Consider the following 24965-nt stretch of genomic DNA (forward strand, 5'->3'; position numbering starts at 1 on the left):
GCTCTGAGCTGTCAGCACAGAGCCCGACGCGGGGCTCGAACCCACAAACCGCGAGATCATGACCTGAGCCGAAGTCGGACGCTTAACCGACTGAGCCACCCAGGCGCCCCACAACTTGGATTCTTAAAATATGCTGGTAACTTTGTTACATCTGATGTATGAGAAATTTATATTTCATAGCCTTCTTATTTCCAAAGTAGGTTTGGAGTACCCAAATACCCAAGTGTTCACTTTATTTAGCTGACATTTTAACTTTTTTTTTTCTTTCTTATAATTTCAGAAAGTCAACAAAGAACATGAATTGGTTAACCTTAAAGAGAGCTATCTTTAGTGGCCTGGAATTTCAAGGACAAATAAGAGAAGGATGTCTTTAATAGACAAGTGATGTGTCATTTGGGACAAATGCAGCGTGACATGTGCGTTCCTCCAACACAGTCATCAGGATACTTCAGCATACCTGGCATAGTTCACATTTGCAAGGTGTATGTGTGTGTATGCGTCAACCTTAGTGTTTAATTTCACTACTCGTCCGTCTCAGCAGGGCTTGTGCTTCCGGCGGTCTTTCTGCCCGTGAGGACAGGTATATACACAGATTCTTCTGGTGCCTGATCTATATTTTGACATGTGGCGTACACAGGTCAGACGTTTGGCTCGCCAGAATCTGTGACCAGGATAGCATATTATTATCTGGCCCACCAGGGGATTGGACCCAAAGCGTAGCCAACTATTCTCACCAATCAGTTCAGGAAATGTGACATTTTCACATCAGCTGGGCCACTCATGCTACTTCTTTGTGTCTCCGTTTCTACATTTTTTTCCCCCAGAGATAATAACACCTCCGTGACACTTAATGGAAGCCAGTATTTTGCCCGATAGAATATGTTCACTGCAGGCTGTTAACTGGCTTATAAGATAATCCAATTAACTGGAGAGAAAGACAGTATACAATGTTAAAAACCGTTGCATTGATTAAAACCTAATTACAACTAAGTTGAAAACTGGCTTTTTTTTAAAAAGAACTTTTTCGGTTTGGAGGAAATTCAACAGGGGGAAAAGAAAAGTAAAGAAATTGAAAGAAATAGGAAGAGAATTTTTCCTGTTTTTGAGTCAAAACTTCTTGAGGAAACATATCTATTCCAACCCCTGTTTTTCTTACTCATCAATAAAATGCAGCGTCCCATAAAATTTGCTATAATATGATGCTCCAGAGTTCTTGAATTATCAGATAAAGTCTCTTTTGCTGTTACATTATTATTGTAATTAGAGTGTACTTTTCAGCTGGCCCAGCATTTTTTTTTTTCATAATATAAATGCTTAGTCTGATTTGTGATCAAAAAAGCGGCAGACTTAAAAATTCAGGTCATAAACATGTATTGAAATGGGAATGAAAGTAGCAGTTCCAAAATATTGGAAATGTGGCTGAAGAAGCATTTACGGCAGGGCGTGGTCCTGAATAATGCCAATATATCTGGTTGCTGCCTCGTTGGGAAATGGATGAGTCGACTCGCTAGACAAGTCCAACCGAGACTAACATGAGGTTCTGAAACTATGGGACAGCTCTCGCCTTCTGCTCCCAGAGGATGATGTTTGTCAGCTTGGAAAAAATTGCCAAGCACTGTGCTTTTCAGTAAGACCAAACGGGCCATAGGGTTTTAATGTCAGAGCAGGGCTTTGGTATTATCAGTGGAGTTCGTTTCTGAGAGCAGCTGACTGATGTTCTGCATTTTCCAGCTGAATACTTCACATGCCATGTCACTGACTCCCTCACACCATAACCTCAAGTGTCCCTGTGCCATGATGCACCTGAAGAATTACTAATGGACATTTTCCACCCTCTAAACATATGATCAATCTATATGCTAAAAGGAATTCTGGGTCCACAAATGTGAGTTTTATTTTCCTATTCATCTTCTTCCTCCTTCCAAACAAAAAATAAGCTAGACAACCGTTGAAAATTTCTTACATCATTCCTGCTTCATTGCCATCCCAAAGTATGTGTCAGAGAGGGGAAATGTAGAGGGACTGTCTTAATTCAGTGTGCAGACTAATTGGGAATCCCTCTGGAAATTTATGGAAAACAAATCAAGGACTGCTCAAATGAAATAATCGTGAGATTGATCCTATATATAAAACATGTTGATTTCTATGAATAACTCAAAATATCTAATCTGCTTACTTATTGGCCTCTTTGTAATTATAGGGAATATTTTTTCTTTTTCTCTTTACATCATTTACTTCTGTTACTTTGAATTTGCCTTCACAGCAGGTAAAGCATTTCCTTAATGCTTTTTCCATAAAAAGAGTAGTATTTAAGGATCTGTTAGGAAGGAATTTAGAAATAGAAGAGTCCTAAAGTTTGCAGGAAACCATCAAAGACATCCAAGTAGCCAAAGCAATCATGAGAAAGAAGAACAAAGCTGAAGGCATCATGCTCCCTGATTTCAAACTATATTAAAAAGCTATAGTAATTAAAGCAGTGTGATACGGGCATAAAAACAGACACATAGATCAATGGAAAGGACTGGAGAGCCCAGAAATAAATCCATGCATTTAGTCAACTAATTTATGACAAAGCAGTCAAGAATGTACAGTGGGGGAATGGCAGTCTCTTCAATAAATGGTATTGGGACAACTGGACAGCCATGTGCAGAAGAATGAAAACTGACCACCACCTTATGCCATATGCAAAAGTTAGCTCAAAATGGATTAAAGATCTGAATGTAAGCTCTGCAACCATACACTATGGAAAACAGCACGGAGTTTCCTCAAAAAATTAAAAATAGAACTAACATATGATCCATCAATTCCACTTTTGGGTATTTACCTGAAGAAAACAAAAACACTGATTGGAAAAGATATGTGCATCCCCGTGTTCATTGCAGCAGTATTTACAAAAGCCAAGATATGGAAACAACCTAAATGTCCATCAGTGGATGGAAGAATGGATAAAGCTGTAGTATATATATACAATGGACTATTACCCCGCTATAATAAAGAATAAGATCTTGCCATTTGTGACAATATGGATGAATCTTGAGGGAATTACACTAAGTGAAATAAATTAGACAGAGAAAGGCAAATAATATATGATCTTTCTTATATGCGGAATCTAATATATATATATATAACATATATATTATAAATATATATATAATATATATATCTCAAGCTCACAGCTATGGAAAACAGATTGGTGGTTGCACAAGAGGGGGTGGGCAAAGGTTGGGGGTGGGAGCAATGGATGAACTGTTTTTGTGAGGTTTTTTAGCTTAAATAAATTGAGTTTTAAAAAAAATCTGTTACTAGTGGTGAAGCATGGAGAAGCTCCATAGCTGCTGGGCACTGGTGGGAGTGGGGAGGCTGTGGCCACGGTGAGCCCAGTGGGGGTGGGAGATGGTGCACTTGGTGCATCCTGTGAACTGTGAGAGGGGAGAACTGCAAAGTCTCTCTCCCAGAAGAAGGAAATTGTGCAAAGGCAAATCAGAATAAGCACCATTTTTTTTTTTCTAGTAGCAAATATCCTCAGGCAAAGATTGGCGTTCAGATTTAAATCGGATTTAAATCACCCATTTAGTTCTATGTCTCGCAGAGTGAATTTCATGTTAAAGGTCTGCAGGTCTTTTCTATTAACAGAAGTAATCAGCTATTTGCCATTATTCATTTAAATTAGAAATGTGCATGTTTTCTGTTGAGTCCTTTCCTCTGCCACCTGGTGGATTTTGCTTAAAACTGCAGTAATAATGTCCTGAGTTGAACATGTCATATAATTCAGCCATAAAGAGGGAATGAGATTCTGACACATGGATAAGCCTTGGAAACATGATGCTAAGTGAAATAAGTCAGACACAAAAAGACAAACACTGTATGGTTCCACTTATGTGAGATATCAAGAATAGAAAAATTGGGGGTGCATAGGTGACTCAGTCAGCTGAGCGTCTGACTCTTGATTTTGGCTCACAGTTGTGAGATCGAGCCCCACATTGGGCTCCCTGCTGAGCATGGAGCCTGCTTAAGATTCTCTCTCTGTCTCTGTCTGTCTCTCTCTCTCTGCCCCTGCCCCCTGCTCATGATCTCCCTCCCTCATGGTGGGGGGTGGGGGGGGGGAGACAAATTCACAGAGACAGAAAGTAGAATACAAGTTTCCAGGGCTGGGAGAGAGGGGAATACGAAATTATTGCTTAATGGTTATAGAATTTCTGTTTAGGGTGATGCAAGAGTTTTGGAAATGGATTATGGTGATGGTCACACAACATTATGAGTGTACTTACATGCCACTGAATCATACACTTAAAAATGGTTAAAATGGTAAACATCATGTTGTATGTATTTTACTGTAATAAAACAAATTTTAAAACACGTTAAATATCATTCTTTTATGATTAAGATAATTAGAGTCATTACTCTTAATGGGCTGTCAGTAATTGTCATGCGGTTTTCCCATGAGGCATCCCAGAACCCATGCCACATAGTTGATCATTATAAAGAAGATCATATTTTATTAAAGGAATAAAGTTATAATTGAGAGTTACATTTGGGAGTACATGAGCAAGGAAGCAGGAATGTGTAAGTTTCAGAGATGACCAGAAATATGCCATAAAAGCCAAGACGTTGTAACAGTTGTCACGGCTTAAGACTATTGTGTATGTTTACACACGAGATAGAGAGGGCATTAGGGGAAGGCAGCACCTGACTCCAGACACCCACCAGGGCAAGGGTGACCCTGTGCAAGGGGTCTGGTAATGTCAAATATGGTTCAGAAAAATGGCGTGCCTCAGAAGACAGAACAGTGGGGCAGAGAATCTGGAAATCTGGAAAGGGAGCCATGACAGAGAGGTACGCCTGTGATATAAAATAGACATCTGGGTGGCCGATATACGAGAGCCAATCTCCCAGCCACTGGGAGGGACAAAAAGCAGGACTCTAGTTCCAGGGAGGAGTTAAGAATCTACTCAGTTTTATAGATCAAGAACTTGGAAATAAGGAAAGCTAGCCTAAGTTTTGATAATATTTATATCCTTCAATTTAACAATTTGTTTATAGGGAATTGATTCCATAGAAGTAATTATTTAGCACAAAGATGTAACTATTAATACAAACATTTTAATAGCAACAGCACTTAAAATAATGAAAATTACTATTAACTGAAAGGCACAATAATAAGGAAATCCATACAACAAAACATGTAGTCATTAAAAATCCTATCATGGAAGAAATCCCAAAGGGTTGTAAATATGGTTTCATTTCTGTAAATACTAGAGACTGTTCTTTGGTTAGACAGTACTTATGTAAGAACTCCACTGGAAAAAAATAAAAGGAGATTACACTGTCAACATTTTATATCAGAAGCCCTCTATGTTACTCAGAACTTTTCATCGCAGAGAGAGATCATGGGATAAGAGAGGTCTTTCTTTTGCTCATTTCATTCATGTTGTTAAAATGTTTTATTACCTTTGTATGTTTTACTGAAAGAATGCTTTTATAAACTCTTGCATGGATGCAGAGACCAAAAAAAAAAAAAAAACCAAAACAAAAACTATATAAAAAACGTTTGCTTCTGTTGTTGCCGAGGGGCTCTGCTCAGTAATAAATACCAGCTTCATTCATGTGTTCACTGAACACCTACCTTGTGCCCAGTTAATAGTAGACAGAGCCCTTGTTTATAGGTTGCTTACACTCTAAGGCAGGGAGGCAGACGACCAATCAGGACACTACGCATGACTGTGGGCGGTGATTGATGCTATTTACAAAATAACAGGAGACAGCAAGACTGGAGTGGCCACTTCCGGGACAGTTCAGGAAAGGCCTGATGACCAGCTATGTATGTCCACCGGGTGGAAGTGTCCTGCACTTGACACTTCTATTGAATAATAAATCATGTCATTTCATACAACTCATATTTACCTGCTCTGCGTTCAAGTATGGCAGGAGGCAGGTGGTGTATTATTGAGAAGGAACTTACAAGAAATGTCATTCTTGACTCACTTCACAATTTATTGAGAAGCCAGAAAAAGTATTACCAGATCATTCATCCAGACGTTACAAAATGAGCTTCCACATTTTTCTGTCCGGAAAATGTCTAGGACACGACTCTAAGTGGATCCTGCCCCAAAGCTGCTAGACCAGGGTGCAAATGCCTAACTGTGGTGCCCAGCCAGCGTGCCCACTTAGCCCGTCCTCTGCCTCACCTGTCCTCCACCAGACTCTGCTGTGCCGGTGCTTCTGCTACTGCCTCCAGAGTTGATCAGACTCATTCATTCAGTGGGCATTTCCTGAGTGCCTAGTGCACACCCTGTGCACACAGAGCTTGTAGCCTAGTAGAAAAGGCAGACAATTAAACAAGCAATTACAACAAATTGTAATCATGCGATAACAAGCTGCTTCAGGGATTCTGAGCATAGAGCACAGGGAGAGTCATGAGAAAAGGGAAGCCAAGGACTTGCCAGTTGTCTTTACCCATCATTTTTCTAACAGAACATTTTCAAACCTACACTGAGGCGGAGAGAATAACAGAATGAAGTCCCATCTCCATTAGCCTGCTTCAGTGACTATCAATTCATGGTCAGTCTTGTTTTCTCTATACCTCTTCCATTTGACCAACTCTCCTCCCCTACTCCTTGGATTATTTTGAAGCAAATCCCAGACATGGTTTTATTTGAAAATATTTGTGTATTTATTTTATCTTCAGCTCCCGGTACAATATCTGCTCATGGTAGGCACTCACTGGCTGAACTAATTTGTTTGCTAAACCAATAAACACTTGAGTGGACGGAAGAAAGGCACATATGAAGGACATTGTCTGCCATATTGGAGTTTAGACTCAGTTCTGTGGCTGCTGGGAAGTCAATGCAGGGTCTTGAATCAGAGAGTGACATAAAGTAGTCACTCTGTCTAAAGTGGAGAAAGAATTAGAGGTGGAGGCTGCATCCACAGAGGGTTTTTTAGGAGGCTATTGTACAAATCCAGGCAACCAGATTACAGTTATGTGTGGGAGAGGCTGAGTAGCTGGAAGAAGTGAAAGGGGGCTGGGGAGGAGGCTGGAAAAAAAAAAAAACAAACCCAAATTAACACCTAGAGATAGAAAGAGGAAGAGAAGGAACATAGCCAATAAGGCAGAACAACGAAAAAGAGCCAGAGAAAGAAGAGGGTAAGAGTATAAATGAGAGGATGCCGAGGAATATGGAGGGAGAGGGGGGCACAGGACCAGGGGCCTGGCCGGTTCTTACGCTGATCTCACGGTGCCATGCTGGGCAAATGCCCACTGAGAGGAGGTTGCCCATTTCCTGCCAGTCCTCTTTGCCTCTCTGGATTGAGTGCCAGCTATTCTCAAGCCGATACTTGATCCAAGAAGGGAGGAGGAAGGGAGGGAGGGAACAAGGGAAGGGCAGTGCCACTAGTTCTCAGGGATTTGCGGGTATCCTAGAAGCATCTGGGCAATGTGAGAGGAGGTGAAATCTAGGCAGGAAAAGAGCTAGCAGGAACCAGACTGAGGGGGAAGAGCCTCCAGCCAACTGGGAAGAGGTTCAAGGCCAGGTCTTCTCTCAGAGGGAGCTGGAGGGGGAACAGAGCTCTGGGCAGATGGCCAGTGTCCCTGGCACATCCAAGTGGTATTTAATAGAATGCAGGCAGCTCAAGGCTCCCATAGGTATTGGCAGCAGGGGAGGGGGCGGCCACCCTGTCCTCAAGCACACACTGAGCCCCAGGTATGGAAGCCACTTGTTGTCCCTACCCCCCTCTGCCAGACTGTCAGGTTCAAGGCCTTGGCAAAATAGATCTTACAAGTGAACAAACAGCCTTTAGAATCCAAAGCTCGGCAGGAAGGGGATGAATATTTGAGATACTCCTATTTTCTAAACTGGCGAGATTTAATAAGGTTTCCTAGCCTCCATGAATATCCATTTGTCTTAGGGGTGCTGTGAAGGATTTCCCTCCATACAGCTGCCCTCTTACCACATTGCTTCCTCTGCGGTCTTAGGTGGGTAAGACCTTGGGTGGTGGCTGACAGTCATTGGTCAAGTCTGTTGCCGGGGCAGAGTGACTGGCCGTAGCTCCTCAGCAAGGATGAGTTGACTTTATTCTTCTCCTTTATTTTCCTTCCAGGCCAACCAGAGGCTGCCCCCTGCAAATGTGTTTACTTTACAGATTCCACCTTCCCTTGGGTGGAGGCTGACCTTTGACCGGGGTTAGCAGACCCATTTGGGCAATGACCCTGAGGTATGCTCCCTGACCTAGCTTTCACTGGCAGCAAAGGTGGAGTTTTGTTAGCTCTCTGCTACCTCTTTTGTCCAGAACTTGGGGACTTGCTCTTCCTGGATCCCTGGCGGGCCTGGAAAATGCTATGGGCAGCCAGGCTTCTGCAGGCAAGCCTTGGCCTCCAGCAGAGGAAGAAGATGTCCTGGCCTGCTCTGTCATTCCCTTGGGGCTCCTGGTGACATCCCTGACTGTCTTTTTGGCTTCTTTGTGATATATGTGGACAAGTTTCTCCCAAACTCTTCATGGAGATATTTGCATCAAAAGAGAAACTAACAGCAACAGTAAACAAAAGGGACCACAAGCAAGGGACTGGTGGATGTTATTCAGATTCCCTGTCCCAAACCACACATATTTTACAGAAAAGGGAACAGCCACCCTTAGTTTATCTTGCTCAAGAACACTGATTGCAATCTATTATGTACTTTGTTCCTGTAAGACGGATAACCTGTATCACTGCAGGTCCTGAACTGGGAAGTTCAGGCCCCATTTGACAGTTTTCCTACTTCTCTCCTTGTCCCTCCAGATGCCGCAGGATCAGATCGAACATGAACCTCTGCCCTTGGGTCTGAACGTCTGGACTTAAAACCGGTGCTTCTAATGGTACAATATAGTAATAGCTCAGCGTGTGTTAGCAGAGGATAGTTCTGGATAATGACATTTTCTCTAAAATGTGACAACTGAATTCCTGAAGTTCATAGTGTATAGCCATTTTAAAAAGAAAGCTTTCAACAATATGTACTCATTACCCTGCCTTAGTTAACAGAGTGGGCTGGAGCAAGCTTAAACTTGTGTTAATTTAGAATTGCCATTGGATGCTCCTGATATCATACTTGGCCCATGGGAGAACGAAACATAGCCTGTTGCTTCTCTGACTTCCATCACATTACCTCCTAGCCAGCCATCTGTGTCCCTGCTTCTATTTCAACAGTCCATGTTTAATAGTCAAGTTTAATAGTCTTTCTTTTGTACCACTCTCCCTTTAGTAAGCTCTCTAAAGCCACAGATATTCATAGAATGAGAATTTTTAGAGCTAGAAGGAAATTGGAGCTCCCAATTTGTCACCAAGGGCAGGACTGCAGGTTGCTAAGGAAACCTGACAATCCAGTGTTGGTACCACTAAGTCAAGATCGCTTTCTCTGTGCCTCTGAAGGAATCAATTATCAAGACTTTGTCTCAATTGGCATTGTTGAGGTCAGTCTTGTAAACTAATTTACAGCTTATTTTCATGGTCACTGTTAACCTGGAACCAGGCCCAAGGAGGAGAACACTGCTCCGCTCAGATCCAATCCCACCTACCAGAAGTGTCATACATAGAGATTGGAACTCTCTAAGTTCCCATCCACAGTTCATGTGCCTCTTGAGTCCATGTGAGATAGAGCCATAGGTAACACTGAGCATTTAAGACGTGTATGAAACAGTCCGAGCCAAAGATTAGGGAATCGTGATGAGAATAGGAGAGTGTTCAGATCCTCTCCGTTGTTCCAACATGAAAATTGGCAGGTTTGGTGACTGGCTTCTGGGTGAAGTAGGGGGATGGTCCCAGATAAGCCAGCTCTCTAACTTGGGTGTGGCACAAACCAAGACTTAGAGCACACAGGTAGGAGCTATTTTAGAAGTGTAGATAGCAGGTTTCTCTTTGTGCACATATTTCAGGGGATGTGTAGGGGAAATATAGTCCCTGGCTTAAACACTCAGACTGTAACTATTCTGGAAGATGTTTATGGAATTTCTCCAACTCTGAAGATCCTGTGGTAGAAAGAGGCAAGACACATTGGTTCTCTTGGACCAGGTTCTTCCACTAACCAGCTAGGTTTCCCTAAGCATGTCATGACTTTCCTGAAATTTCTGAAACATGTTTTACATATTTAATGAGAATATTTTCAAGGTCTGTTTTTTTTTTACTTTTTTTACTTTTTTTTTTTTTAATCTTTATTTATTTCTGAGAGAAAGAGAGCGTGTGAGCAGGGGAGGAGCAAAGAGAGAGGGAGACACAGAATCCGAAGCAGGCTCCAGGCTCTGAGCTGTCAGCACAGAGCCCGATGCAGGGCTCGAACCCAAGGACTGTGAGATCATGACCTGAGCCGAAGTCAGACACTTAACCTGACTGAGGCACACAGGCGCCCCTCAAGGTCTGTTTTAACTGTGACATCCATAGCCAGGTCTCCTTTTCCAGGGTGGTATATTCAATCAATGCGTTTATGTATTGCCACTGAGACAGCTATGTTGGCCTCACACTCACAGACTCATCAGGTGAGTCTGGTAGAATCTTTGTCTCTCTATCGGGTATTGCCTGCCGCGTGTGATTTGAACCTAGCGGATTATGTGCTGGTTGCTCTGCAGTAGCTGGAGGACTTAGACTTCTAGCACTGTGCTAATTCACTTGCCTTACCATCTCTGCCACTTATTTGCTATTGTGCAACCTTAGGAAGGGTCTTTTGGTTCTGGTTTTGCTTTCTTTAAGTGGTGGTAAAAAAATCACATAATATAAATTCACCATTGTAGCCATTTTTAAGTGTACAATTTAGTAGCTTTTAGTATACTCACAATGTTGTGCAACCATCACCCCTATCAAGTTCCAGAATATTTTCATGATCCCCCAAGGAAACCCTGTACTCATTATGCAGTTATTCTTCATTTCCCCCTCCCCCAACCCCTGGCAACCAGTAACCTGCTTTCTGGCTCTATGGATTTGCCTATTCTAAATTTTCATATAAATGGGATCATACAATATGTGTCCTTTTGTGTTTGGCTTTTTCACTTAGCATAACGTTTTCAAGGTTCATCTATGGCGTATATATGAACATATATATATATGTGCGTGTGTGTGAGCACTTCATTCCCTTTTATGGCTGAATAATATTCCACTATATCCATATACCACATTTTGCTTATCAATGCGTCCGTTGACGGACATTTGAATTGTTTTCAACTTTTGGCAACTGTGAGTAGTGCTGTTATGAATGTTTGTGTACAAGTTTTTGTTTGAACACCTGTTTTCAATTCTTTTGGGTATGTACCTAGGGGAGGAATTTCTGAGTCATGTGACAATTCTATGTTTACCTTTATGAGAAGCAGCTGAACCATTTCACATTCCTACCAGCAACGAGTGAGGGTTCCAATTTCTCTGCATCCTCACTAACACTTGTTATTTCTTTATTCCTTTATTATAGCCATCCTAGTGGGTGTGAATATCCCCCTGTGGTTTGGGTTTGTATTTTCCCAATGACTAGTGATGTTGATTATCGTTCCATGTGCTTGTTGGCCATTTGTATACCTATCTATTAAAATCTTTTGCCCATTTTTTTCATTGGATTGTCTTTCTGTTGTTGAGTTTTAAGAGTTCTTTATATATTCTGGATAGTAGGCCCTTATCAGATGTATGATTTGCATATATTTCTCCCATTCTGTGGATTGTCCTTTCACTTACTTAATTCTTTGATTTACAGAAGTTTTATTTTTGATGAAATTCAACTCATCTATTTTTTTTTCTTTCATTGTGTTTTTGGTGTCATATCTAAGAAAACACTGCCAAACCCAAGGTCATGAAAAGTTACCCTTTGGTTTTCTTCTCAGAGCTTTATAGTTTTAGTTCTTACATGTAGGTCTTTGACCAATTTTGAGTTAATTTTTGTGTACGGTCTGAGGTGGAGGTCCAACTTCATATTTTGCAGGTATATACCCAGTTATCTTGACAATACTTAGGAAGGTGCTTATAACTGTTGGTTTAATTCCACAGCAGCTAACCATATTAACTGTGCTACACTTTCCATGTATTGTGCCCATGCACAGTAGACACTGCTGATTGTCTACCTGTATCCATTATTCCCTCTTTCTTCCTAACAGAATCCTAGTTTTGTTTAGTACCTACTTCTCTCCTATATGATTCAGGGTAAAGTGATCCCACCCTGTACTCCAGATCTTGCTAAGCCTAAGTTTGCTGTCCTCACAGTATGGTTCCCCAGGCCCTTTCAGGAGTTTTATGGGATCAAAACTATCTTCATAATAATACTAAGATATTATTTGCCCTTTCCTCTGTAGCTGACATTTGCACTCATGATGCAAAAGCACTGTCGGTGCATCAGCATGAATCGAGTCATTGGCACATATCATACACACTGTAGTAGTATCATTGTATTCTTGCACTGCACCATGCACTTGCAGAAAAAAACACCCCAACTAGTTTTACTTAATGTCTTTGATGATGAAGAAAAAAATTAAATTCATTAAATTTTGACCCTTCAATATGCATTTTTGATATCTGTACTTTTAAAAACGGCAAGTTTTCATAAATTTCTTCTCTGCCTATTGAAAAATATGATAATTGTCTTGAGGGAAAGCAGACATGTGATTGTGGGGTTGTGGTTTAGCTCCTTTTTTACTTGAAAGGAGGACTGACCAACTATGGTTACTTAAATTTGAGTATTTGGTAGACATTATCTCAAATTTGGACAAAGTGAGTCACTTCAGAGAAAACAATGGACAGTATTTGTTACCAGTGATAGAGGGCAAGCTTTTGAGCAAAATTAGAATTTTGGAAAATTTGTATTTGTCTCTGTGAGCTTGATAGCTTTCCTATATTTACTGATAGCTTCCCAATATTTAAAGACTTTTCTTTTTTTATTAAAAAAATTTTTTTTACATTTATTTATTTTTGAGAGACAGAGAGAGACAGAGCACAAGTGGGGGAGGGGCAGAGAGAGAAGGTGACACAGAATCCGAAGCAGGCTCCAGGCTCTGAGCTGTCGGCACAGAGCCTAACACGGGGCTCGAACCCACAAACTGCGAGATCATGACCTGAGCTGAAGTCGGATGCTCAACCGACTGAACCACCCAGGAGCCCCTAAAGACTTTTCTGATAAGATCAGTGGTGATATTAAATAATTAGATTACTGTGATATTGTATAATGAAATGTGTCAATATTTAAACGATCTGCATAACTCATTGAACTAATATTTTCCAAATGACCAATGCTTGACTTTAACAAGATTATGCAAGAGTTAAAGATCCATGCAAGATAGATCAATGGATGTAACAGAACATAAAAACTTCACTGACAGGGTTTCAGATCCACATTATAACCAATCTTCAGGAAACTAATCTTGGGTTTGAGTATAGTATCAAAGAAGAATATCTACAATATCTGAAAAGACTATTAAAATGCTCCTTTCTTTTCTAACTATGTTATCTGTATAAGACCGATTTTTTCCATATACTTGAAACCAAAACAACATTGAGTATTTCTCAGTTTTAGTTCTTACTGCAACAAATGTTGATAGATATAACCCACATCAACAGTGTCCTGAGACCAAGAGTTTTGAGAACTACTCAAACTGGGTCTAAGCTGTAATGGTATCATTGAATTAGTAATTTTACTGTTACTAGAATTTGCCCTAGCTCTGTGTATCTTGTTTTGAACAAACTAACTTTCTTCCTTTGTTTAAGCCAGAGTAAGTAAAGCTTTACTAGGGCTTACAACCTAAGCATTCTGAATGGTGCATCATGGCACAAACTTCAAACCAATGGACCGGTTTTCTCTGATGAAGTGTATCTAATGCTAAGACATCGTCAGCTGTTTTTGTTTCCTATATCTGTAATGCATTTTCATCATTTAAATCATTTAAATCCAAGTAATTTGATTCTTATTGTTTACTATCCACAAAATACAGTGAGCTTAATACTTCCTTCTTTCCTTCCAGCTAGCCCCTGATTTCTTTTTTTTTTTTTAGCTTCTTCAAGATGTTATACGTAATGTTGTTATTATTCTATCTGCAGTCTCAAATTCTTCCAATTCCTGAGCCTGTTCTGAGTAAGGCAATAAAGATCTCATGAGCCTTAGCTTAAGACTCACTACTGCTCTTTACCTGGGGTTGGTGCATGGTGGTTAAGTTCTGGGCTACAAGGAGCTCTCACTTTTTCTTGCTGTTTAATTCTCTGACCCGGTCTCCTTATTGCTTTCCCTTCCTAGCCTTTCAGTTTCCTATGAATCCTATAGTGGACATCCAAGTTTTTTGCCTTCTCAGCATTGCTTCTTCTGGAAACAGAATTAATGGGATTCTGATTTTCCTTTGAGGAACCAAGTCTTCACATAGTGCATACAATTTTCTGGAGACTGTTGTGCAATTTTCTGGGGACTGCCAAAGTAATGGCAGATGGCCCATATTAAGCCAATCGGGCTGTCTCCCCTTGGATAATGAATCTTGATTGAAAAGAAGAAAGGACAGAAAACTGTTGAAGTTGGCACTAGGAAGAGATTTTCCCTTTGTCCTTGTTACCTGAATCCTCAGAATCACTCTAGTTCTTGTCCTGAGGGCTGGATGTTCAAGTTTTCTATGGATTTGTGAGCCACCTATATTCTTTCTTCTTTACTGTTTATTTATTTTGAAAGGGAGTGCAGAGAGAGAGAGAGAGAATCCCAAGCAGTTTCCTTACTCAGCACAGCCAGACATAGGGCTTGATCCCACAACCCTGGGATCATGACCCGAGCTGAAATCAAGAGTCGGAAGTTCAAACAACTAAGCCACCCAGGCGTCTCCACCTGTATTCTTAATAGATTATTTTTGTTAAAGGGAGTTAGAGTCCAAATTTGTGGCTTTCTACCAAGAACTTGGACAGAGATGTGAAAAGCTGCTCTGAGTTGCCTCCTACTAGATTGGGACTTTGGTGCTCCACCTACTTCATCGGGCCTCTGGTGCCTCTCACCCATAGATCAGAGACTAATGAATGACACTGATGGACAATGCATGAAATTAGTTAACCTACCAGCTACTTAGCTGGTTAAACATTCACCATCCCTCATCAGATTCCTCCATCAGATCACATCACTGTGGATGTGGATGAGCAAAGCTTGAATGAGCAAAGCCCGTTCCCTCTGTGTCTATTCAGACAGTGCACAAGTAATATCTTGGATTACCCCTGGAGGGCTAAGCACTGACTGGTCCCAATTCCTTTTCTCCCCATCAGTTCTGTGCTTATGAGTCCCAATATTCTTCAGACTCAAGACTTCAATGAATTTAGACTAGATAAAGGACACATACCTGTTTTACATACATCTTTAATATGCATTAGAAAGAACATGGGACCAAGCACAAGAATACCTGAATTCAAATCCTAAATTTACTACTTGCTATGTAGCCTTGGGCAAATGATTTCATTTCTCTTGAGCCTCAATTTCCTCATTTGCAAAACGGGTTGTAATTATTCTTGCTTTACTTACCTTTCAGAGAGGTTGTAAGGATCAAATTAGATGCCGGATGTGATAGCAGGTAATACCACCAGACAGTTTCTAAAGGACTGGGATCTTTTACCTGCATTCTAAGTACATGGCATAGCACCTGGGTCATAGTAAATACAACATGTTGGTTGAAGTAATCCACTTTGGGTGGGAACCAACTAGAATTGGGACTAAATTGGTGATGGGGAAAAAAGAGGAGATCTAGGAGCATGGGGTCTCATTATTCTGTTGTCTTGTTCTTTGGCTCCTCTTACAGGGCCCTTTACACTAGACTGAATTTTTGCAACACTGAAAACCTGGGTTTTCTTCCTCCCTGGTTGCCATTGACACTGGAACAGCCTGAAAGAACAGCTGAGCAATTCATCAGGCTCTTGTGGCTTAGAAGGACTGGGAGCCCACTCTAAATTAGATTTCTATTGACACACAGGCTCCAGTGGGGATGTTACAATTTGTGGTTACAAGCATTGTTCAGAGGTTGGGTGAAAGCTTTTGCTAAGCCCAGCTGCCTCAAGTTTTGCATCAACTTGGGCAAACTGCCAGCCCTTCTGCCACATTCTTTCCAGACCAGAAAGACTGAGTATCCATCACAAATTTTTCTAGAGTAAAATAAGCCAGCAATATATAGGTCCATGTGCCCTTGGAATGAAGCAGAGATCAATGGGATTTTTTTATTGTTAATTAAAAACTTATTTTTAGTGTTCATTTATGTATTTATTTTGAGAGGTGGCAAGGAGGGGGAAGGGCATAGAGAAAGAGAGGGAGAGAGAGAATCCCAAATAGGCTCCACACTGTCAGTTCAGATCCCGATGTGGGGCTCAATCTCATCAACAGTGAGATCGTGACCTGAGCTGAAATCAAGAGTTGGACACGTAACTGACTGAGCCACCCAGGTGCTTCAAAAACTTATTTTTATTGAGGTCAAATTTATATTCAATACTACTCAAGAGATCTTAAGACTACAACTGGATGAATTCTTTCAAAAGTATATACCTAAGTAACCAATCCCCCCAGTCAAGATGTAGAACATTTCTGTCATCCTAGAAAGCTGTCTTCTGTCCACTTCCTTTTAATCCTTGCCCAACCAGTAGGCAACAATTTTTCTGTCTTCCATTGGCATGAATTAGTTGCCTTTTCAGCAATTTCTTATAAATGTAATCGTACAGTATGCTATTTTTTGGTCTACTTTTCTGTGCCTGGATTCTTGTTTTTGAGATATATCCTTGTTGCATGCATTTGTAACTGATTTTTTAATTGCTCATATTTCATTATGTGAATATACTACAATTTTTTTATCCATAATGTTTTTGGTATTTATTCTCATTATTGTGTGTATGAGCCTCTCATTATTTTTTACTGCTGAGTAATATTCTATTATACAAATACACCATAATTTATTTACCTCTCCTCTAGTTAAGAAACATTTGGGTTGTTTCTAGGTTTTGGCTATTATGAATAAAGATACTATAAAGATTCTTAAAAAGTCTTTGTGGATGTATGTTTTATCTACAAGTGCAACTGCTGGGTCACACAGTAGGTATATATTTAACTTCCTAAGAAACTGTCAGATCTTTTTCCCATAATGGTCTACCATTTTACATTCCCACCAATAATGCATGAATTGCTTCATACCCTCACTTATACTTGTTTTTCAGTTTAATCATATTACTGGGAATGATATTGCTGGTATCTGACAGGGTCAGTGGGATTTTAATGGAATTCTCTATACTTGCTACACACACTTCTAGGCAGGACAGATGAGGGCGATAGGAGGATCCTGGCATCAGTTACATGTTCTGGAATTCCACACTTGCTTTCTCCCTATACTTCACCAAGTTCTGCTGATATTTCCTTCATAATCTCCCCCATTTTCTACACCCTTTTCCCTTTCAGAGTTATCACTGTATTTAATGCTCTGACAGTTTTTATTCGGGGATTGAGCCCTTGAAGCTAGGTCAAACTCTAGCTCCTGTTCCAGAAAAGAAGACATCCTTGAGGGCAAATAGTGTCAGGAAGAAAAGGTCTTACCTTCACCTCATCTCAGCCTATTGGCCTCCTTTAGGACACACTAGAGTGTGCAAGTCAGAGCAGATACCACGGCCATTCTATCATGTGGAACAGAAAGTTCTTTGGGTATTGAAGATGATTTACAGTAATCATAGGATTTAACCCAGTGATCATCAGAGCTTTATCAAGAGAATACAGTCAAGGATGACTTCAAAGTTTTGAGTCTAAAAAGGCATCTCTGTGGATCCTTAGACTTCAGTTCCAAAAACCTATTGGTTTAGGGGAGCTCTCCAGGGTACTGGACTTCTGCCTGAAAACATCTCTGACACCAAAGACTAGGGTTCCATGCCTGCATCTAACTAATATCTGTGTTTTAAACATTGTCCTCCCTATACCAGCTTTAAATACCAACTCAAATTCTGTATGCCTATGACTATCTTTAAGACATTCCCTCTACTCTCCCACCTCCCCAGTCACTCTGTTGGGTCAAGCTACCATGATCTTCCAGCTTAGTGCTTCTCAAAGTTTAATGTGCAAATGAATCATTTGGGGATCTTGTTAGAATGCAGATTCTATTTCTAGATTTGGGGAGGGACTAACAATCTGATGCTGCTGGTCTATGGATCACACTGAGTAGTAAGGCACTAACTGATTTTCCCACTACAACTCTTGTCCCTCAACAGTAAAGTTACCATTTTGAAAAACAAGACCTTTCAGTGACTCTAGTTACGCTAAGAATGAAATCTAGTGTCCTTCTTGTGGCCATAAGGCCCCTGCTGCATGAACTGGCATCTGTTTACCTTCCTTGCCACCTTAGGTACATCCTTCCCCCTCATTCTCTATTCTTCAGTCTCCTAGAACTTCGATTACACTTACAGAGGATAACATTCTTTCCAACCCCAGGGCTTTGCACATGCCATTTCCCTCCTTGGAACCCCTTATTTTTTTGTGGAACTGCCTCTTTCCATTCTTTAGGGATCAGCCTAAACCTTCTTAGAAACATCCAACTGGAAGGTAAACTCTATGGAGATATAAACATGTCTACTTTATTCCTTCTGTAGTCTCAGCATATAGTACACACTCAATAAATATTTGAATGAATAAATATAAATACCACAAGCTCTACCCAAACTGGTCTTGATTAACACAGGTTTTGTTGTTAGTTTGTTTGTTTACCAGTTTCAAGTAAATAACTTGTTTTTCTGACTCGTACCTCCAATCACTGATTATTTCATCCTGAACAATTTCCCATAACCTTCTAATGGCTTTAATCTCTAAATTTCCAGCTTGTTAACCCACTGTATTCTCCATCATCAGTTAGTGAACCTGAAACACACAAATATGCCTATGTCCTAATGCCCAGAACCTATTAATATGGTAAATTACATGGCAAGGGTGACACTGAGGATGTGAATAACTGAAGGATCTTGAGATGGGAAGATTTTCCTGGATTATCTAGGATCAGAGTCAAAGAAAGGTGATGACAAAAGCAGAGGTTAGAGAGAGAAAGAGAGAGAGAGAGAGAGAGAGAGAGAGACTTGAAGTTGCAATGGTCCTGGTTTTGAAGATGGAAGAAAGGGTGATGAGCTAAGGAATGCAGATGACCTTTAGAAGCTTGAAAAGGCAAGGACTTCTTATCTCCAGAACTGTAACATAATGAACCTGTGTTAGTTTAAGCCACTAAATTTGTGGCAACTTGTTACATCAGCAGTTGAAAAACAATACAGTTAATAACATAGAGAACATTCCAAAACTCAAGTTCCCAGATACCAGCCAAGGGTCATCTCTGCAAGCAGGTCTTTCTAAAGAGCAGCATCAGCCTACAATTGTTAACTTTCTCCTGGACAAGCCGACAGCCGGCCAATCATGTAACACGTGAGAGGAATCAGCCAACATCAGCAGGGCTGTCTACCCACACCACAGCAGGCTGCAGAAGTCCGGAGAAGACCCAAAGAACTGCCCAAGATATTATTACTGTGGGCAATAACATTAAATATTTATTATTTTAAGCCAGTGAATTTTATGATGGTCTGTTATGCGGCAACAGCTAAGTCACGTGGAATTTGAGAACTTTGAATAGGAATTCATGAGCCCGACCCATATGCTTCATCTTATCTTTTGTTCAGAAACGGCTTTATTTACACTGGTGTACGTCATGTCAACCACTCTTTGTTCTTTTCCTATCACCATACTTTCCTCCATGTCATACCCTTATCTGGAATGTCTTTTTCCTTCACATCTTTGCCTACTAGTTCAGAATGTAATTGACAGACATTTGGCACGGACTTTTGTAAGCATCTGACTTTGCAAATCTAGTCAATTGGTGCCATTTGGAATTTGGTGAGGATCAGGCAGTGTGTTACTAGTATTAAAGAGGCATTTAAGTCATTGCCGTCTGTAAGCTCTCAAAAGAGCGAATACTTTAGGAAACGTTCCCCTTGGGTGAGAAAGTAGAGTTGGTGAAGAGAGCTGCCAGTTGTTTTTTCCTGTTGGTTAAGAAGGAGGTTTGTTGGTCCTTTGAAGGCGTATGGGACTCTTACTTCTTCCGTCCCACAGCCGAACTGTCTGGTACTCTCATTGGCACTTTATGACTGTGTTTATAAATGCTAAGAGCTCATCTGGCCCAAAGTTAGGCAGCTTGTTGTCTTTCATTACCATTTAAGTGTTAAAGCTAGCTACAGAGTCCTGAAATCGGCCAGTGTTCTGAGGGAAGAGCTGCAAATCTTGTTGACAACCACAAAATGGCGACTCAGCAAACGCTCTTATTGAGTTGTAAAAAAGAAACACAACCACCAGTATTTATGGAGTGCTTACTCCGTGCCAAGCTTGGGGCTCAGTTATAGAGGTACAGATTATGCTATTATGCTATTATAATATATATATATATATGTATATATATATATATATATATATATATATATATATATATATAATATATACCTTGGGACTTCCGGTGATGTTTTCAATGGACCACCAGAGCATCTCACTATTCATATAATGAGCATTGTGAAAAGAGCACCGCACTTGAAATCAAGAGTTCGTGGTGGACCCTTTGCCGTGAAACACTGCCGTGTGGTTTTGGGTAAGTGACTGTAGACCTTCTGTCTCCTATAAAAACAAGAATTTCAGCTCTGCTCCGCTCCAAAGATCGGTAACTCTCTGATCTATTTTTCCCATATAGTTGTTATTGAAATCCCTCGGTGACTTCTGGAAGTTTAAATTTAGTAGAGAGAACCGGCTATCTAGATACAGAACTGTCCGTCAAGTCACATGTTACTACTATTCATTTCAGCAGCAAGAACACGAGCAGCAAAGTACATTTGCTAATTAACCAGGGTTTCTTTGTGTTTAGGCAAACAGGATTTGGGGCACTAGCCTGGTAGGACCACTGACTCTGAAAGCCTGTTTTAGCCACTGTTTCAGAAAGAACACTGAGCTTCAATTTCAGGATGTTAGCCCTGGCACAGGGACTGGGACATCGAGGGGTGGTGCTAAGGCGCGTGTGGCCTTTTAATTCTGCTCACCCACAGACCTACAGACTCAAAGTCCTGGAGGAATTTGCCTTTCAAATTTTTTTTTTTTTTTTTCCTGCAGCAGAGCATGAATGGCTTCGGCCTTAGCCACTGGGGAACCCCTGGGGATGAAGGGTTTGCAATTTAGTCACCTTAAAAGCCACCAGGCTGGTTAGGGAGTTTTCTGAGCTTGAAAATGTAAGTAGGAGTCAAGCAAAATGAAAAATCTAAAGATGTTATTGAAGTCCCCCCAGCAAATATTGGTGCTTTAAGAATATCAGAATACTTTTTGGAGGGGAGACCATCTAATTGCTTCTCACCAGGGAACCTTGCACACGTCACCTCTGACAGCACCAAATTGATGGCTCACTCCTTAAACCCCGGGTGAAGAAGGATGGCACGGGCTAATAAATATTAATGAGGCCATCTCGGGCATCAATATTTATAAAGAACTATTAACGTGTAAAAGACAGAGGGCAATGGGGGGCGGGGGCGAGGGATAGAGGGCACACTGCCACTAGCCGCTACCTGGCTGCAAAGGAATTCCTGCCCCTCGCTGAAAGGCACCTCCCCAGGTACCCTTTCTCTCCCCACTCCCATCCGTACCAGGCCTCGTTATTTAGAGAGCCAACTTCTTTTTACAAAAGGTACATTTTGATTACTCATAGTTGAATATCTCTTCCTCCCACCTTCGTGGTAAATATCTAACCCAGCATGACATTTCCTGCGCCCCTGTGGATTCCCAAGTTCTTCTGGTATCTGTCATGGCTGTCCAGGTAATGCAACCACTTTTTAATATTAGCCTGAGTAAAACACGGTGTGAAGGTGATTCTGTTGTCAGTAAGATTAAATGTTGTAAGGCTTGCTGGTAGGATTAAATGAGTGAATGCACATGAAGTCCTTAGCACAGCCTCAGACATATGGGAAGCATTGGTACATTTCACTAGCAAATTCATCAGGGCTCTGGCAGGAACCAGATGGCACGTTCAGACTAAATAATCCCAGGAGGGCTTAATAAAGGGTCTACAGGAATTTACAAAGGTATGGACAGCATTATGAGGGTTAAGGACGAGGGATACTGCAGTAATGTGGGGACACTGAAGGTAAAAGCCCTCAATGAGTTAGGGCCAGGGCAGGGAGTGGTTCGCTGAACCCAGAAAGGGCTGCAGGGATCACCTCCCTGACCAGAGCTGTGGCTTTCCCCAAAGGAATACAGCCAGCCCATGTGATCTGAAGGGAGGGAGCACCACACCCTGGGGGATAAATGCTGCTCCTTGTCTCTCCTCCTTCCCCCTCCCTCGATTCCCACCAGCACCTCCTTTCAGCTGAACCCAACTAGAAGGGAACCTGTTTTTACAGTCCACATGGGCCAGCCTTCCAGGGCTTAAAATAGGAGGGACAGGCAAGCAGAAACCACCCAGGAGAGCTAGCATTAAACTCTCACCTGTTCAGGGGCACCCAGGTGGCTCAGTCAATTGAGTGTCTGACTCTTAATTTTGGCTAGGGTTGTGATCCCCAGGTCATGGGATCGAGCCCTACCTTGGGCTCCACGCTCAGCATGGAGCCTGCTTAAGATTTTCTCTGTCTCTCTCTCCCCCTCTGTCCCTCTCCCCCATGCATGCTCTAACAACAACAACAACAACAACAACAAAATAAAATCTTACCTGTTCTGACTAGCTGAGGAGACAACTAGTCAATCTAAGTTAAAGAGACATCTGAACTACCAACTAGCCTATGAGACCCAGCATGGGAATCAGGAATGGTCCCTGGGGGGGGGGGTGGGGGGGAGGGTGATCACTGCAGTAAATAAATAAGAAACCACATTTAGTTAGTGCCTCAGTTATATGTAAATAAGTACTTCTAAACCAAATGAGAGTTTGAAAACAATTTGTTTTCTTCGAGTAGTGTATGCTTCCTCTTTTATGCTACTCATTCAGCAGACAGAGATAAAATTTACTCAGTGCTCTTCTGAATTCATCCTAATTCCTGATCCAGTTGAATCTCATTGAATAAAAATTCTATTCTGATACATTTCAAAGATTCAATCAAATAATTCTGGGATATTCAAGACCTGGAAGTTGTATTACTTTGTGTGTATTACTTTGTCAGGGCTGCCACAACAAAGCATCACAACTGAATGACTTGGAAATATATCGTCTCATGCTTTTGGAGGCTAGCCGTCGGCAATCAGGATGTCTGCGGGGCTATGCTCCCTCTGAAGGCACTACCAAAGAATCTGTTCTAAATCTCTTTCTTAGTTTCTGGTAGTTCCTTGACTGGTAGCAGCGTATTCCAATCCTCACATGGTGTTCTCCCTGTGTGCATATCTGTCTCTGTGTCCAAATTTTCTCTTTTTATAAGGACACCAGTTATGTTGGATTGGGGCCCACCCAAATGACCTCACTTCAGCTTGATTACCTCTGTAAAGATCCTATGTCCAAATAAGGTCACGTTCTGAGGTACTGAAGGTTAGTACCCCAACATAACTTCTTGGGGGGCACAATTCAACTCCTAACAGAATTCTTTGGGCTAGCGTGTCCTCCTCAGGCAGACAATAAGAGCTGGCTGTGGGGTTATCTCTGTGTCCTGCCTTCATGAAGGAGAGCATCTTCCTGTGGGGAATGATAGGCTATAGCTGGGGGCAGCTTCACGAAACCTGGGGCCCCAGATGAGATGACTCCCTGATATTAAGAAACAAAGAGTAAGAGCAAAATTAATATAAATCAACCATTTAAAAGGGAATCCAGGGTTGCGTGTGAGAAAACAAAGCAGTCGATGTTATAGTAGCAGCAGGGCTCAGAGCCCCTTAGGGACTTGCAGAAGGAAAGCCTCTCCTGGGCACTCTTGGAAGCAGACCAGCCATCAGTGCCCCCACCGCCCACCATAAAGCTTCTGAGAGTCCACAGCACATCTAGGCGAAATCAGAACCTATTTGCAACAGTTTCCACCAACAACCCCGAAACAATTTGAACATGCTTAGCCTATTACTTTCTCACCAGCCTCTTGCCCCTAAAATCCTTGGTCAGTGACAAAAAAGCAACTTGTTTTCTCTTCCTCTCCCTGGTCCCGTCTTCTTCCTGCCCCTCCCTGGCCCCCAGTATCTCCTACCCTTTCTTGTATGTCTTCTCCCTTACTGTTAAGCACAAAAATGAATGTTAATATTTCCCAGGATTTTGTCCTTGGCCCATCCACTGTTCTTCTTGTGTGCAGTCCAAGGATAACCTTACTCAGTGTCATGATTTCAACCACAGTCTATATTCAGTTTCTCGGTTCTCCGTGTCTGTGTCAGAGCTCTGCATTGTCTCTGTTCAACCACTTGCTACAGTGAATGTTTTCATCTTTTTCACTAAACCATCTCTTGTTTGTCATTGTATTTCCTGGTGCCTCAGAATGATTGACATGGTTGTCAGTCAATAAATATTTGCTGAATTGTACGGTATAAAACGACTCCAAAATGTTTATCTTGATACCCGTCCTAAGCTTCAGACGCCTCCTTCCATCTGCCGTCTTGCTGTTCCATGGGTGCGCGTGTGTCCAAAACTGGACCACTCCCAGTCTGCTTTGCTATCTCGGGATGGCCCAACCATTGCCCTCACTGCTCACACTAGAAACCCAAGAAGCCATACTTTATTCCTCTCCCCTGCACCCTCCATTTTCAGTCAGTCATGAGGCCCTAAATATTTCTCACACTTACCCCTTCTCCAGTCCACCCCCCACTAGAGTGCAGGCTCGTGCATCCATTTTGTTCACCTGCAAGATTCCTAGTACCTGCAATTGAGCCTGCCACATAATAGGTGCCCCAACATATTTGTTGAATGAATGAATCCCACTAACACTGTCTATTTCAGTTATCTGGGCTGCTTCACAAACCTACCCTAAAGCAACACTCATTTATTATTCTGATGGGTGGTTCGTGGGCTGGTCTTGCCAGGGCTCACTTAGCAGTTGTAGGCGGAGGGTTGCTGGA

General features: G+C 41.5%; 1 long non-coding RNA gene across 1 annotated transcript in view; it reads right to left on the reverse strand.

Annotated features, from left to right (window-relative positions):
* Nucleotides 1–24965, reverse strand: part of LOC121042794 (uncharacterized) — a 37671-nt gene that overhangs the window by 4066 nt on the left and 8640 nt on the right. The window contains exon 3 of the long non-coding RNA XR_005796449.1: nt 6186–6311. This is a non-coding gene — a long non-coding RNA (uncharacterized LOC121042794). The remainder of the gene's footprint in view (nt 1–6185; nt 6312–24965) is intronic.

The sequence above is a fragment of the Herpailurus yagouaroundi genome, unplaced genomic scaffold, assembly GCF_014898765.1.
Source record: "Herpailurus yagouaroundi ecotype Mexico unplaced genomic scaffold, PumYag 186, whole genome shotgun sequence".
Classification (NCBI taxonomy): Eukaryota; Metazoa; Chordata; class Mammalia; order Carnivora; family Felidae; genus Herpailurus; species Herpailurus yagouaroundi.